Source organism: Pecten maximus, chromosome 3, assembly GCF_902652985.1.
Source record: "Pecten maximus chromosome 3, xPecMax1.1, whole genome shotgun sequence".
NCBI lineage: Eukaryota > Metazoa > Mollusca > Bivalvia > Pectinida > Pectinidae > Pecten > Pecten maximus.
This window is the reverse complement of record NC_047017.1, coordinates 6895369-6910567: the sequence shown is the minus strand read 5'-3', so window position 1 is coordinate 6910567 and position 15199 is coordinate 6895369. Positions and strand designations below refer to the sequence as shown.

The 15199-nt window shown below is 42.8% G+C and overlaps 1 pseudogene; it reads left to right on the top strand.

The window, feature by feature from the left end:
* Nucleotides 1-330: 330 nt before the first annotated feature.
* The window catches only part of LOC117324586, a 61344-nt pseudogene continuing 46475 nt past the window's right edge, over nucleotides 331-15199 (top strand).

Here is a 15199-nt window from a genome sequence, read left to right as displayed (position 1 = left end):
AGTATCAGAAACAAAGAACCGTTTTATCTCTTTTGTTTGTTTACGTTAATGGTACCCGGCCTTGAGTAAACAAAATGTAATCAGTTAGTTATAATAAAATAATGGGCCTATGGAAGTCGTACGCGTTCATCCAGCATCAGGTAACAAATGCTGCTTCAGTTCAGTATAATACCCGACCTTGAGTTACGTACGAGAGTGGATATAGCATATCCCACATTGTACTATCGAAAACTTGCCTAAACATGAAACCGACATCGGCTCATGAAACTGACATCAGTTGTTCCTGGCCCCAATTGGCTAGGCGTCACATTTTCAACAATACCCTGTTAGGGTGAATTCTTCCACGACATTGATTTTAACCGTTGTAAACATTACAATGTCTGGTTTTACAGAAGACACTTAGAGTTTGTGCCAGGGATAGGGTGCGACATATGTTAGCATGGCGGTTGGCTCCACAGTACCATCGATTTCCATATAGTACTCTTGTATCTGCCTGCGTCCTCTTATCATTTCACGTGTATATAGACGGCTTGCTCGCCCTTAACTGGCAGGCACCTGACTGCCAACATTTACACACGAGCTATATTACCATATCTTTACAAACTAATGAAAATCGGAGTCCTGTCAAATGCACTGTATTATTCATGGTTTAGCGGCTTTCGTCGAATAGCAGAACGGCAGTATTCCACGGCCCAGTGATTCTCCAACACACGACAGCCTCGTTTTCATTTTGTTCACGGGACGTTACCACGCCACTCGAAACCTTAACACGGACGACAGGAACTCTTCAAACGAAATGGTAAGTTCATAATGCATGAACTGTTTCCCGGGATTATTGCATTTTAATCATTTATATATGCGTACCTGTACAGCTGACGTTTCATGTTCGTTCAAAATGTCTTTTAGTGTTATCTTGATTTACACTATTTCATAAGACTTTTTTTATAACAGTGATCATGTTCAATAATCATTTGTTCTTACTTCGAGATATTATTTCATTTGTGTAGGTTTAACATTTCTTTCTTTCTCACTTCCTTCCATCCTTCATTTTTGTAGTGATACTAGAATTTCACATTTACATGCAACGATATTTGGTTTCGTGTACTTTTTGATACATCTATTTATAAATAATACCAGCCACCGGTTATGTATAATTAGGATTACTCGCCTCGCTGCTGAAAGGTCGCGAAAATTGAAATCATAGTATTCGTGCGTCTACACAAAACATGTTATAGGGGTTTACATTTAAATTACAGTATCAATTTTAACTCAAATATTTGTCATATTACTATTGTAAGATACAATAATCTGGTAAGCCGACTGCTGAATGAAATGTCGGGTCGATATGACTTAAACAAATGCCACACTTCTGAAACACGTCCAGACTGCCATGCTCGATATGAGTAGACTGTAACGTGACTCGTGTAACATTATCGACGCTCGTGCTTTCATTCCAGCACGCGCATTGGTAGACAGAGATTTTAATGACGAGATTCATTCGTAAAGGGGAAAGGGGACACGTGTTTCAAATGTGAAAAAGTCAATATATGACAATGGATAGCGATATTTAACACAAAGCGACGTGTTTGTATGTGTGCTTATGCATGTGTGTTTGTTTGTCTGGTAGAAGGGAGGTAGAGGACTAGTCAACCCTTACAGACATGTGCTCTCAGCTGTATGAAAATGAAATAGGGGAGGAGGTGAGGGGTTGTCATTTGTAAAATAGATCAAAAGACAGAAAGATGTTCAATCGTGCAAATACATTTAAATCTTATAGGGGAAATATATAAAACAGAGAAACAACTAGATCAGAGGATTATATCGTTTTTTGGGGAGCGTAACAATGTTAAGATATGTCGACGGGGTATGATAGAGAATAACAAATCTCACATAGGGGGAAGCTAATCATGGGTGAATAATATGACACAGGGGAAAGATGAATCGGGGGTAAACAATCTCACACGGGATATATCGGGGTAAACAGTCTCACACAGGATATATCGGGGGTAAACAGTCTCACACAGGATATATCGGGGGTAAACAATCTAACACAGGATATATCGGGGGTAAACAATCTCACACAGGATATATCGGGGGTAAACAGTCTCACACAGGATATATCGGGGGTAAACAGTCTCACACAGGATATATCGGGGGTAAACAGTCTCACACAGGATATATCGGGGGTAAACAATCTCACACAGGATATATCGGGGGTAAACAGTCTCACACAGGATATATCGGGGGTAAACAGTCTCACACAGGATATATCGGGGGTAAACAGTCTCACACAGGATATATCGGGGGTAAACAGTCTCACACAGGATATATCGGGGGTAAACAGTCTCACACAGGATATATCGGGGGTAAACAATCTCACACAGGATATATCGGGTGTAAACAATCTCACACAGGATATATCGGGGTAAACAGTCTCACACAGGATATATCGGGGGTAAACAGTCTCACACAGGATATATCGGGGGTAAACAATCTCACACAGGATATATCGGGGTAAACAGTCTCACACAGGATATATCGGGGGTAAACAATCTCACACAGGATATATCGGAGGTAAACAGTCTCACACAGGATATATCGGGGGTAAACAATCTCACACTGGATATATCGGGGGTAAACAATCTCACACAGGATATACCGGGGGTAAACAAGCTCACACAGGATATACCGGGGGTAAACAATCTCAAACAGGATATACCGGGGGTAAACAGTCTCACACAGGATATATCGGGGGTAAACAATCTCACACAGGATATATCGGAGGTAAACAGTCTCACACAGGATATATCGGGGGTAAACAATCTCACACAGGATATATCGGGGTAAACAATCTCACACGGGATATATCGGGGTAACAGTCTCACACAGGATATATCGGGGGTAAACAGTCTCACACAGGATATATCGGGGGTAAACAATCTAACACAGGATATATCGGGGGTAAACAATCTCACACAGGATATATCGGGGGTAAACAGTCTCACACAGGATATATCGGGGGTAAACAGTCTCACACAGGATATATCGGGGGTAAACAGTCTCACACAGGATATATCGGGGGTAAACAATCTCACACAGGATATATCGGGGGTAAACAGTCTCACACAGGATATATCGGGGGTAAACAGTCTCACACAGGATATATCGGGGGTAAACAGTCTCACACAGGATATATCGGGGGTAAACAGTCTCACACAGGATATATCGGGGGTAAACAGTCTCACACAGGATATATCGGGGGTAAACAATCTCACACAGGATATATCGGGTGTAAACAATCTCACACAGGATATATCGGGGTAAACAGTCTCACACAGGATATATCGGGGGTAAACAGTCTCACACAGGATATATCGGGGGTAAACAATCTCACACAGGATATATCGGGGTAAACAGTCTCACACAGGATATATCGGGGGTAAACAATCTCACACAGGATATATCGGAGGTAAACAGTCTCACACAGGATATATCGGGGGTAAACAATCTCACACTGGATATATCGGGGGTAAACAATCTCACACAGGATATACCGGGGGTAAACAAGCTCACACAGGATATACCGGGGGTAAACAATCTCAAACAGGATATACCGGGGGTAAACAGTCTCACACAGGATATATCGGGGGTAAACAATCTCACACAGGATATATCGGAGGTAAACAGTCTCACACAGGATATATCGGGGGTAAACAATCTCACACAGGATATATCGGGATAAACAGTCTCACACAGGATATATCGGGGGTAAACAGTCTCACACAGGATATATCGGGGGTAAACAATCTCACACAGGATATATCGGGGGTAAACAATCGCACACAGGATATATCGGGGGTAAACAATCTCACACAGGATATATCGGGGGTAAACAATCTCACACAGGATATATCGGGGGTTACAGTCTCACACAGGATATATCGGGGGTGACCAATCTCACACAGGATATATCGGGGGTGAACAGTCTCACACAGGAAATATCGGGGGTAAACAATCTCACACAGGATATATCGGGGTAAACAATCTCACACAGGATATATCGGGGGTAAACAATCTCACACAGGATATATCGGGGTAAACAATCTCACACAGGATATATCGGGGTTAACAATCTCACACAGGATATATCGGGTGTAAACAATCTCACACAGGATATATCGGGGTAAACAATCTCACACAGGATATATCGGGGATAAACAATCTCACACAGGATATATCGGGGTTAACAATCTCACACAGGATATATCGGGGTTAACAATCTCACACAGGATATATCGGGGGTAAACAATCTCACACAGGATATATCGGGGGTAAACAATCTCACACAGGATATATCGGGTTAAACAATCTCACACAGGATATATCGGGGGTAAACAGTCTCACACAGGATATATCAGGGTAAACAATCTCACACAGGATATATCAGCGGTAAACAATCTCACACAGGGTATATCGGGATAAACAGTCTCACACAGGATATATCGGGGGTAAACAATCTCACACAGGATATATCGGGGGTAAACAATCTCACACAGGATATATCGGGGTTAACAATCTCACACGGGATATATCGGGGATAAACAATCTCACACAGGATATATCGGGGGTAAACAATCTCACACAGGATATATCGGGGGTAAACAATCTCACACAGGATATATCGGGGGTTACAGTCTCACACAGGATATATCGGGGGTGACCAATCTCACACAGGATATATCGGGGGTGAACAATCTCACACAGGATATACCGGGGGTAAACAAGCTCACACAGGATATACCGGGGGTAAACAATCTCACACAGGATATACCGGGGGTAAACAGTCTCACACAGGATATATCGGGGGTAAACAATCTCACACAGGATATATCGGAGGTAAACAGTCTGACACAGGATATATCGGGGGTAAACAGTCTCACACAGGATATATCGGGGGTAAACAATCTCACACAGGATATATCGGGGTAAACAGTCTCACACAGGATATATCGGGGGTAAACAGTCTCACACAGGATATATCGGGGGTAAACAATCTCACACAGGATATATCGGGGGTAAACAATCGCACACAGGATATGTCGGGGGTAAACAATCTCACACAGGATATATCGGGGGTAAACAATCTCACACAGGATATATCGGGGGTTGCAGTCTCACACAGGATATATCGGGGGTGACCAATCTCACACAGGATATATCGGGGGTGAACAGTCTCACACAGGAAATATCGGGGGTAAACAATCTCACACAGGATATATCGGGGTAAACAATCTCACACAGGATATATCGGGGTAAACAATCTCACACAGGATATATCGGGGTAAACAATCTCACACAGGATATATCGGGGTTAACAATCTCACACAGGATATATCGGGGGTAAACAATCTCACACAGGATATATCGGGGGTAAACAATCTCACACAGGATATATCGGGGATAAACAATCTCACACAGGATATATCGGGGTTAACAATCTCACACAGGATATATCGGGGTTAACAATCTCACACAGGATATATCGGGGGAAAACAATCTCACACAGGATATATCGGGGGTAAACAATCTCACACAGGATATATCGGGTTAAACAATCTCACACAGGATATATCGGGGGTAAACAGTCTCACACAGGATATATCAGGGTAAACAATCTCACACAGGATATATCAGGGGTAAACAATCTCACACAGGGTATATCGGGATAAACAGTCTCACACAGGATATATCGGGGGTAAACAATCTCACACAGGATATATCGGGGGTAAACAATCTCACACAGGATATATCGGGGTTAACAATCTCACACGGGATATATCGGGGATAAACAATCTCACACAGGATATATCGGGGTAAACAATCTTACACAGGATATATCGGGGTAAACAATCTCACACAGGATATATCGGGATAAACAGTCTCACACAGGATATATCGGAGGTAAACAGTCTGACACAGGATATATCGGGGGTAAACAGTCTCACACAGGATATATCGGGGGTAAACAATCTCACACAGGATATATCGGGGTAAACAGTCTCACACAGGATATATCGGGGGTAAACAGTCTCACACAGGATATATCGGGGGTAAACAATCTCACACAGGATATATCGGGGGTAAACAATCGCACACAGGATATGTCGGGGGTAAACAATCTCACACAGGATATATCGGGGGTAAACAATCTCACACAGGATATATCGGGGGTTACAGTCTCACACAGGATATATCGGGGGTGACCAATCTCACACAGGATATATCGGGGGTGAACAGTCTCACACAGGAAATATCGGGGGTAAACAATCTCACACAGGATATATCGGGGTAAACAATCTCACACAGGATATATCGGGGTAAACAATCTCACACAGGATATATCGGGGTAAACAATCTCACACAGGATATATCGGGGTTAACAATCTCACACAGGATATATCGGGGGTAAACAATCTCACACAGGATATATCGGGGTAAACAATCTCACACAGGATATATCGGGGATAAACAATCTCACACAGGATATATCGGGGTTAACAATCTCACACAGGATATATCGGGGTTAACAATCTCACACAGGATATATCGGGGGAAAACAATCTCACACAGGATATATCGGGGGTAAACAATCTCACACAGGATATATCGGGTTAAACAATCTCACACAGGATATATCGGGGGTAAACAGTCTCACACAGGATATATCAGGGTAAACAATCTCACACAGGATATATCAGGGGTAAACAATCTCACACAGGGTATATCGGGGATAAACAGTCTCACACAGGATATATCGGGGGTAAACAATCTCACACAGGATATATCGGGGGTAAACAATCTCACACAGGATATATCGGGGTTAACAATCTCACACGGGATATATCGGGGATAAACAATCTCACACAGGATATATCGGGGTAAACAATCTTACACAGGATATATCGGGGTAAACAATCTCACACAGGATATATCGGGATAAACAGTCTCACACAGGATATATCGGGGGTAAACAATCTCACACAGGATATATCGGGGGTAAACAGTCTCACACAGGATATATCGGAGGTAAACAGTCTCACACAGGATATATCGGGGGTAAACAATCTCACACAGGATATATCGGGGGTAAACAATCTCACACAGGATATATCGGGGGTTACAGTCTCACACAGGATATATCGGGGGTGACCAATCTCACACAGGATATATCGGGGGTGAACAGTCTCACACAGGAAATATCGGGGGTAAACAATCTCACACAAGATATATCGGGGTAAACAATCTCACACAGGATATATCGGGGGTAAACAATCTCACACAGGATATATCGGGGTAAACAATCTCAAACAGGATATATCGGGGTAAACAATCTCACACAGGATATATCGGCGGTAAACAATCTCACACAGGGTATATCGGAATAAACAGTCTCACACAGGATATATCGGGGTAAACAACCTCACACAGGATATATCGGGGGTAAACAGTCTCACACAGGATATATCGGGGTAAACAATCTAACACAGGATATATCGGGGTAAACAATCCCACACAGGATATATCGGGGGTAAACAATCTCACACAGGATATATCGGGGGTAAACAGTCTCACACAGGATATATCGGGGTAAACAATCTCACACAGGATATATCGGGGTAAACAGTCTCACACAGGGTATATCGGGATAAACAGTCTCACACAGGATATATCGGGGGTAAACAGTCTCACACAGGATATTTCTGGGGTAAACAATCTAACGCAGGATATATCGGGTTAACAATCTAACACAGGATATATCGGGGGTAAACAATCTCACACAGGATATATCGGGGGTAAACAATCTCACACAGGATATATCGGGGGTAAATAGTCTCACACAGGATATATCGGGGTAAACAGTATCACACAGGATATATCGGGGGTAAACAATCTCACACAGGATATATCGGAGGTAAACAACCTCACACAGGATATATCGGGGGTAAACAGTCTCACACAGGATATATCGGGGGTAAACAATCTCACACAAGATATATCGGGGTAAACAATCTCACACAGGATATATCGGGGGTAAACAATCTCACACAGGATATATCGGGGTAAACAATCTCAAACAGGATATATCGGGGTAAACAATCTCACACAGGATATATCGGCGGTAAACAATCTCACACAGGGTATATCGGAATAAACAGTCTCACACAGGATATATCGGGGTAAACAACCTCACACAGGATATATCGGGGGTAAACAGTCTCACACAGGATATATCGGGGTAAACAATCTAACACAGGATATATCGGGGTAAACAATCCCACACAGGATATATCGGGGGTAAACAATCTCACACAGGATATATCGGGGGTAAACAGTCTCACACAGGATATATCGGGGTAAACAATCTCACACATGATATATCGGGGTAAACAGTCTCACACAGGGTATATCGGGATAAACAGTCTCACACAGGATATATCGGGGGTAAACAGTCTCACACAGGATATTTCTGGGGTAAACAATCTAACGCAGGATATATCGGGTTAACAATCTAACACAGGATATATCGGGGGTAAACAATCTCACACAGGATATATCGGGGGTAAACAATCTCACACAGGATATATCGGGGGTAAATAGTCTCACACAGGATATATCGGGGTAAACAGTATCACACAGGATATATCGGGGGTAAACAATCTCACACAGGATATATCGGAGGTAAACAACCTCACACAGGATATATCGGGGGTAAACAGTCTCACACAGGATATATCGGGGTAAACAACCTCACACAGGATATATCGGGGTAAACAATCTCACAAAGGATATATCGGGGGTAAACAACCTCACACAGGATATATCGGGGTAAACAATCTCACACAGGATATATCGGGGTAAACAATCTCACACAGGATATATCGGGGGTAAACAATCTCACACAGGGTATATCGGAATAAACAGTCTCACACAGGATATATCGGGGTAAACAATTTAACACAGGATATATCGGGGTAAACAATCTGTCACAGGATATATCGGGGGTAAACAATCTAACACAGGATATATCGGGGTAAACAATCTCACACAGGATATATCGGAATAAACAGTCTCACACAGGATATATCGGGGGTAAACAATTTAACACAGGATATATCGGGGGTAAACAATCTCACACAGGATATATCGGGGGTAAACAGTCCCACACAGGATTTATCGGGGGTAAACAGTCTCACAAAGGATATATCGGGGGTAAACAGTCTAACACAGGATATATCGGGGGTAAACAATCTCACACAGGATATATCGGGGTAAACAGTCTAACACAGGATATATCGGGGGTAAACTGTCTCACACAGGATATATCGGGGTAAACAATCTCACACAGGATATATCGGGGTAAACAGTCTAACACAGGATATATCGGGGGTAAACAATCTAACACAGGATACATCGGGGGTAAACAATCTGACACAGGATATATCGGGGGTAAACAGTCTCACACCGGATATATCGGGTATTAACAGTCTCACACAGGATATATCGGGTATAAACAGTCTCACACAGGATACATCGGGTATAAACAGTCTCACACAGGATATATCGGGGGTAAACAATCTCACACAGGATATATCGGGGTAAACAGTCTCACACAGGATATATCGGGGGTAAAAAATCTAACACAGGATACATCGGGGGTAAACAATCTGACACAGGATATATCGGGGGTAAACAATCTCACACAGGATATATCGGGGGTAAACAATCTCACACAGGATATATCGGGTATAAACAGTCTCACACAGGATATATCGGGTATAAACAGTCTCACACAGGATATATCGGGGTAAACAGTCTCACACAGGATATATCGGGATTAACAATCTCACACAGGATATATCGGGGTAAACAATCTCACACAGGATATATCGGGATTAACAATCTCACACAGGATATATCGGGGTAAACAATCTCACACAGGATATATCGGGGGTAACAGTCTCACACAGGATATATCGGGGGTAAACAATCTCACACAGGATATCTCGGGGGTAAACAATCTCAATACAGGATATATCGGGGGTAAACAGTATCACACAGGATATATCGGGGGTAAACAATCTCACACAGGATATATCGGAGGTAAACAACCTCACACAGGATATATCGGGGGTAAACAGTCTCACACAGGATATATCGGGGTAAACAACCTCACACAGGATATATCGGGGTAAACAACCTCACACAGGATATATCGGGGGTAAACAGTCTCACACAGGATATATCGGGGTAAACAACCTCACACAGGATATATCGGGGGTAAACAGTCTCACACAGGATATATTGGGGTAAACAATCTAACACAGGATATATCGGGGGTAAACAATCCCACACAGGATATATCGGGGGTAAACAATCTCACACAGGATATATCGGGGGTAAACAGTCTCACACAGGATATATCGGGGTAAACAATCTCACACATGATATATCGGGGTAAACAGTCTCACACAGGGTATATCGGGATAAACAGTCTCACACAGGATATATCGGGGGTAAACAGTCTCACACAGGATATTTCTGGGGTAAACAATCTAACACAGGATATATCGGGGGTAAACAGTCTAACACAGGATATATCGGGGGTAAACAGTCTCACACAGGATATATCGGGGGTAAACAACCTCACACAGGATATATCGGGGTAAACAATCTCACACAGGATATATCGGGGGTAAACAGTCTCACACAGGATATTTCTGGGGTAAACAATCTAACGCAGGATATATCGGGGGTAAACAGTCTAACACAGGATATATCGGGGGTAAACTGTCTCACACAGGATATATCGGGGTAAACAATCTCAAACAGGATATATCGGGGTAAACAGTCTAACACAGGATATATCGGGGGTAAACAATCTAACACAGGATACATCGGGGGTAAACAACCTCACACAGGATATATCGGGGTAAACAATCTCACACAGGATATATCGGGGGTAAACAGTCTCACACAGGATATATCGGGGGTAAACAATCTCACACAGGATATATCGGGGTAAACAGTCTAACACAGGATATATCGGGGGTAAACTGTCTCACACAGGATATATCGGGGTAAACAATCTCAAACAGGATATATCGGGGTAAACAGTCTAACACAGGATATATCGGGGGTAAACAATCTAACACAGGATACATCGGGGGTAAACAATCTGACACAGGATATATCGGGGGTAAACAGTCTCACACCGGATATATCGGGTATAAACAGTCTCACACAGGATATATCGGGTATAAACAGTCTCACACAGGATATATCAGGGGTAAACAGTCTCACACAGGATATATCGGGTATAAACAGTCTCACACAGGATATATCGGGTATAAACAGTCTCACACAGGATATATCGGGGGTAAACAGTCTCACACAGGCTATATCGGGATTAACAATCTCACACAGGATATATCGGGGTAAACAATCTCACACAGGATATATCGGGGGTAACAGTCTCACACAGGATATATCGGGGGTAAACAATCTCACACGGGATATATCGAGGTAAACAGTCTCACACAGGATATATCGGGGGTAAACAATCTCACACAGGATATCTCGGGGGTAAACAATCTCAATACAGGATATATCGGGGTAAACAGTATCACACAGGATATATCGGGGGTAAACAATCTCACACAGGATATATCGGAGGTAAACAACCTCACACAGGATATATCGGGGGTAAACAGTCTCACACAGGATATATCGGGGTAAACAACCTCACACAGGATATATCGGGGTAAACAATCTCACAAAGGATATATCGGGGGTAAACAACCTCACACAGGATATATCGGGGTAAACAATCTCACACAGGATATATCGGGGGTAAACAATCTCACACAGGATATATCGGGGGTAAACAATCTCACACAGGATATATCGGGTAAACAACCTCACACAGGATATATCGGGGGTAAACAATCTCACACAGGATATATCGGGGGTAAACAATCTCACACAGGATATATCGGGTAAACAATCTCACACAGGATATATCGGGGGTAAACAATCTCACACAGGATATATCAGGGTAAACAACCTCACACAGGATATATCGGGGTAAACAATCTAACACAGGATATATCGGGTAAACAGTCTCACACAGGATATATCGGGGTAAACAATCTAACACAGGATATATCGGGGGTAAACAATCCCACACAGGATATATCGGGGGTAAACAATCTCACACAGGATATATCGGGGGTAAACAATCTCACACAGGATATATCGGGGTAAACAATCTCACACAGGATATATCAGGGTAAACAGTCTCACACAGGATATATCGGGGTAAACAACCTCACACAGGATATATCGGGGGTAAACAATCTAACACAGGATATATCGGGGGTAAACAATCCCACACAGGATATATCGGGGTAAACAATCTCACACAGGATATATCAGGGTAAACAGTCTCACACAGGATATATCGGGGTAAACAACCTCACACAGGATATATCGGGGGTAAACAGTCTCACACAGGATATATCGGGGTAAACAATCTAACACAGGATATATCGGGGGTAAACAATCCCACACAGGATATATCGGGGGTAAACAATCTCACACAGGATATATCGGGGGTAAACAGTCTCACACAGGATATATCGGGGTAAACAATCTCACACATGATATATCGGGGTAAACAGTCTCACACAGGGTATATCGGGATAAACAGTCTCACACAGGATATATCGGGGGTAAACAGTCTCACACAGGATATTTCTGGGGTAAACAGTCTCACACAGGATATATCGGGGTAAACAGTCTAACACAGGGTATATCAGGGGTAAACAGTCTCACACAGGATATATCGGGGTAAACAATCTCACACAGGATATATCGGGGGTAAACAGTCTCACACAGGATATTTCTGGGGTAAACAATCTAACGCAGGATATATCGGGGGTAAACAGTCTCACAAAGGATATATCGGGGGTAAACAGTCTAACACAGGATATATCGGGGGTAAACAATCTCACACAGGATATATCGGGGGTAAACAGTCTAACTCAGGATATATCGGGGGTAAACAATCTCACACAGGATATATCGGGGTAAACAGTCTAACACAGGATATATCGGGGGTAAACTGTCTCACACAGGATATATCGGGGTAAACAATCTCACACAGGATATATCGGGGTAAACAGTCTAACACAGGATATATCGGGGGTAAACAATCTAACACAGGATACATCGGGGGTAAACAATCTGACACAGGATATATAGGGGGTAAACAGTCTCACACAGGATATATCGGGTATAAACAGTCTCACACAGGATATATCGGGTATAAATAGTCTAACACAGGATATATCGGGGGTAAACAATCTAACACAGGATACATCGGGGGTAAACAATCTGACACAGGATATATCGGGTATAAACAGTCTCACACAGGATATATCGGGTATAAACAGTCTCACACAGGATATATCGGGGGTAAACAATCTCACACAGGATATCTCGGGGTTAACAATCTCACACAGGATATATCGGGGGTAAACAATCTCAATACAGGATATATCGGGGGTAAACAGTCTCACACAGGATATATCGGGTATAAACAGTCTCACACAGGATATATCGGGGTAAACAGTCTCACACAGGATATATCGGGTATAAACAGTCTCACACAGGATATATCGGGTATAAACAGTCTCACACAGGATAAATCGGGGGTAACAGTCTCACACAGGATATATCGGGTATAAACAATCTCACACAGGATATATCGGGGGTAAACAATCTAACACAGGATACATCGGGGGTAAACAATCTGACACAGGATATATCGGGTATAAACAGTCTCATACAGGATATATCGGGTATAAACAGTCTCACACAGGATATATCGGGGGTAAACAGTCTCACACAGGATATATCGGGATTAACAATCTCACACAGGATATATCGGGGTAAACAATCTCACACAGGATATATCGGGGGTAACAGTCTCACACAGGATATATCGGGGGTAAACAATCTCACACAGGATATATCGAGGTAAACAGTCTCACACAGGATATATCGGGGGTAAACAATCTCACACAGGATATCTCGGGGGTAAACAATCTCAATACAGGATATATCGGGGGTAAACAGTATCACACAGGATATATCGGGGGTAAACAATCTCACACAGGATATATCGGAGGTAAACAACCTCACACAGGATATATCGGGGGTAAACAGTCTCACACAGGATATATCGGGGTAAACAACCTCACACAGGATATATCGGGGTAAACAATCTCACAAAGGATATATCGGGGGTAAACAACCTCACACAGGATATATCGGGGGTAAACAATCTCACACAGGATAGATCGGGGTAAACAATCTCACACAGGATATATCGGGGTAAACAATCTCACACAGGATATATCGGGGTAAACAATCTCACACAGGATATATCGGGGTAAACAATCTCACACAGGATATATCGGGGGTAAACAATCCCACACAGGATATATCGGGGGCAAACAATCTCACACAGGATATATCGGGGTAAACAATCCCACACAGGATATATCGGGGGTAAACAGTCTCACACAGGATATATCGGGGGTAAACAATCTCACACACGATATATCGGGGGTAAACAATCTCACACAGGATATATCGGGGTAAACAATCTCACACAGGATATATCGGGGGTAAACAATCTCACACAGGATATATCGGGGGTAAACAATCTCACACAGGATATATCGGGGGTAAACAATCTCACACAGGATATATCGGGGGTTACAGTCTCACACAGGATATATCGGGGGTGACCAATCTCACACAGGATATATCGGGGGTGAACAGTCTCACACAGGAAATATCGGGGGTAAACAATCTCACACAAGATATATCGGGGTAAACAATCTCACACAGGATATATCGGGGGTAAACAATCTCACACAGGATATATCGGGGTAAACAATCTCACACAGGATATATCGGGGTAAACAATCTCACACAGGATATATCGGGGTAAACAATCTCACACAGGATATATCGGGGGTAAACAATCTCACACAGGATATATCGGGTATAAACAGTCTCACACAGGATATATCGGGTATAAACAGTCTCACACAGGATATATCGGGGG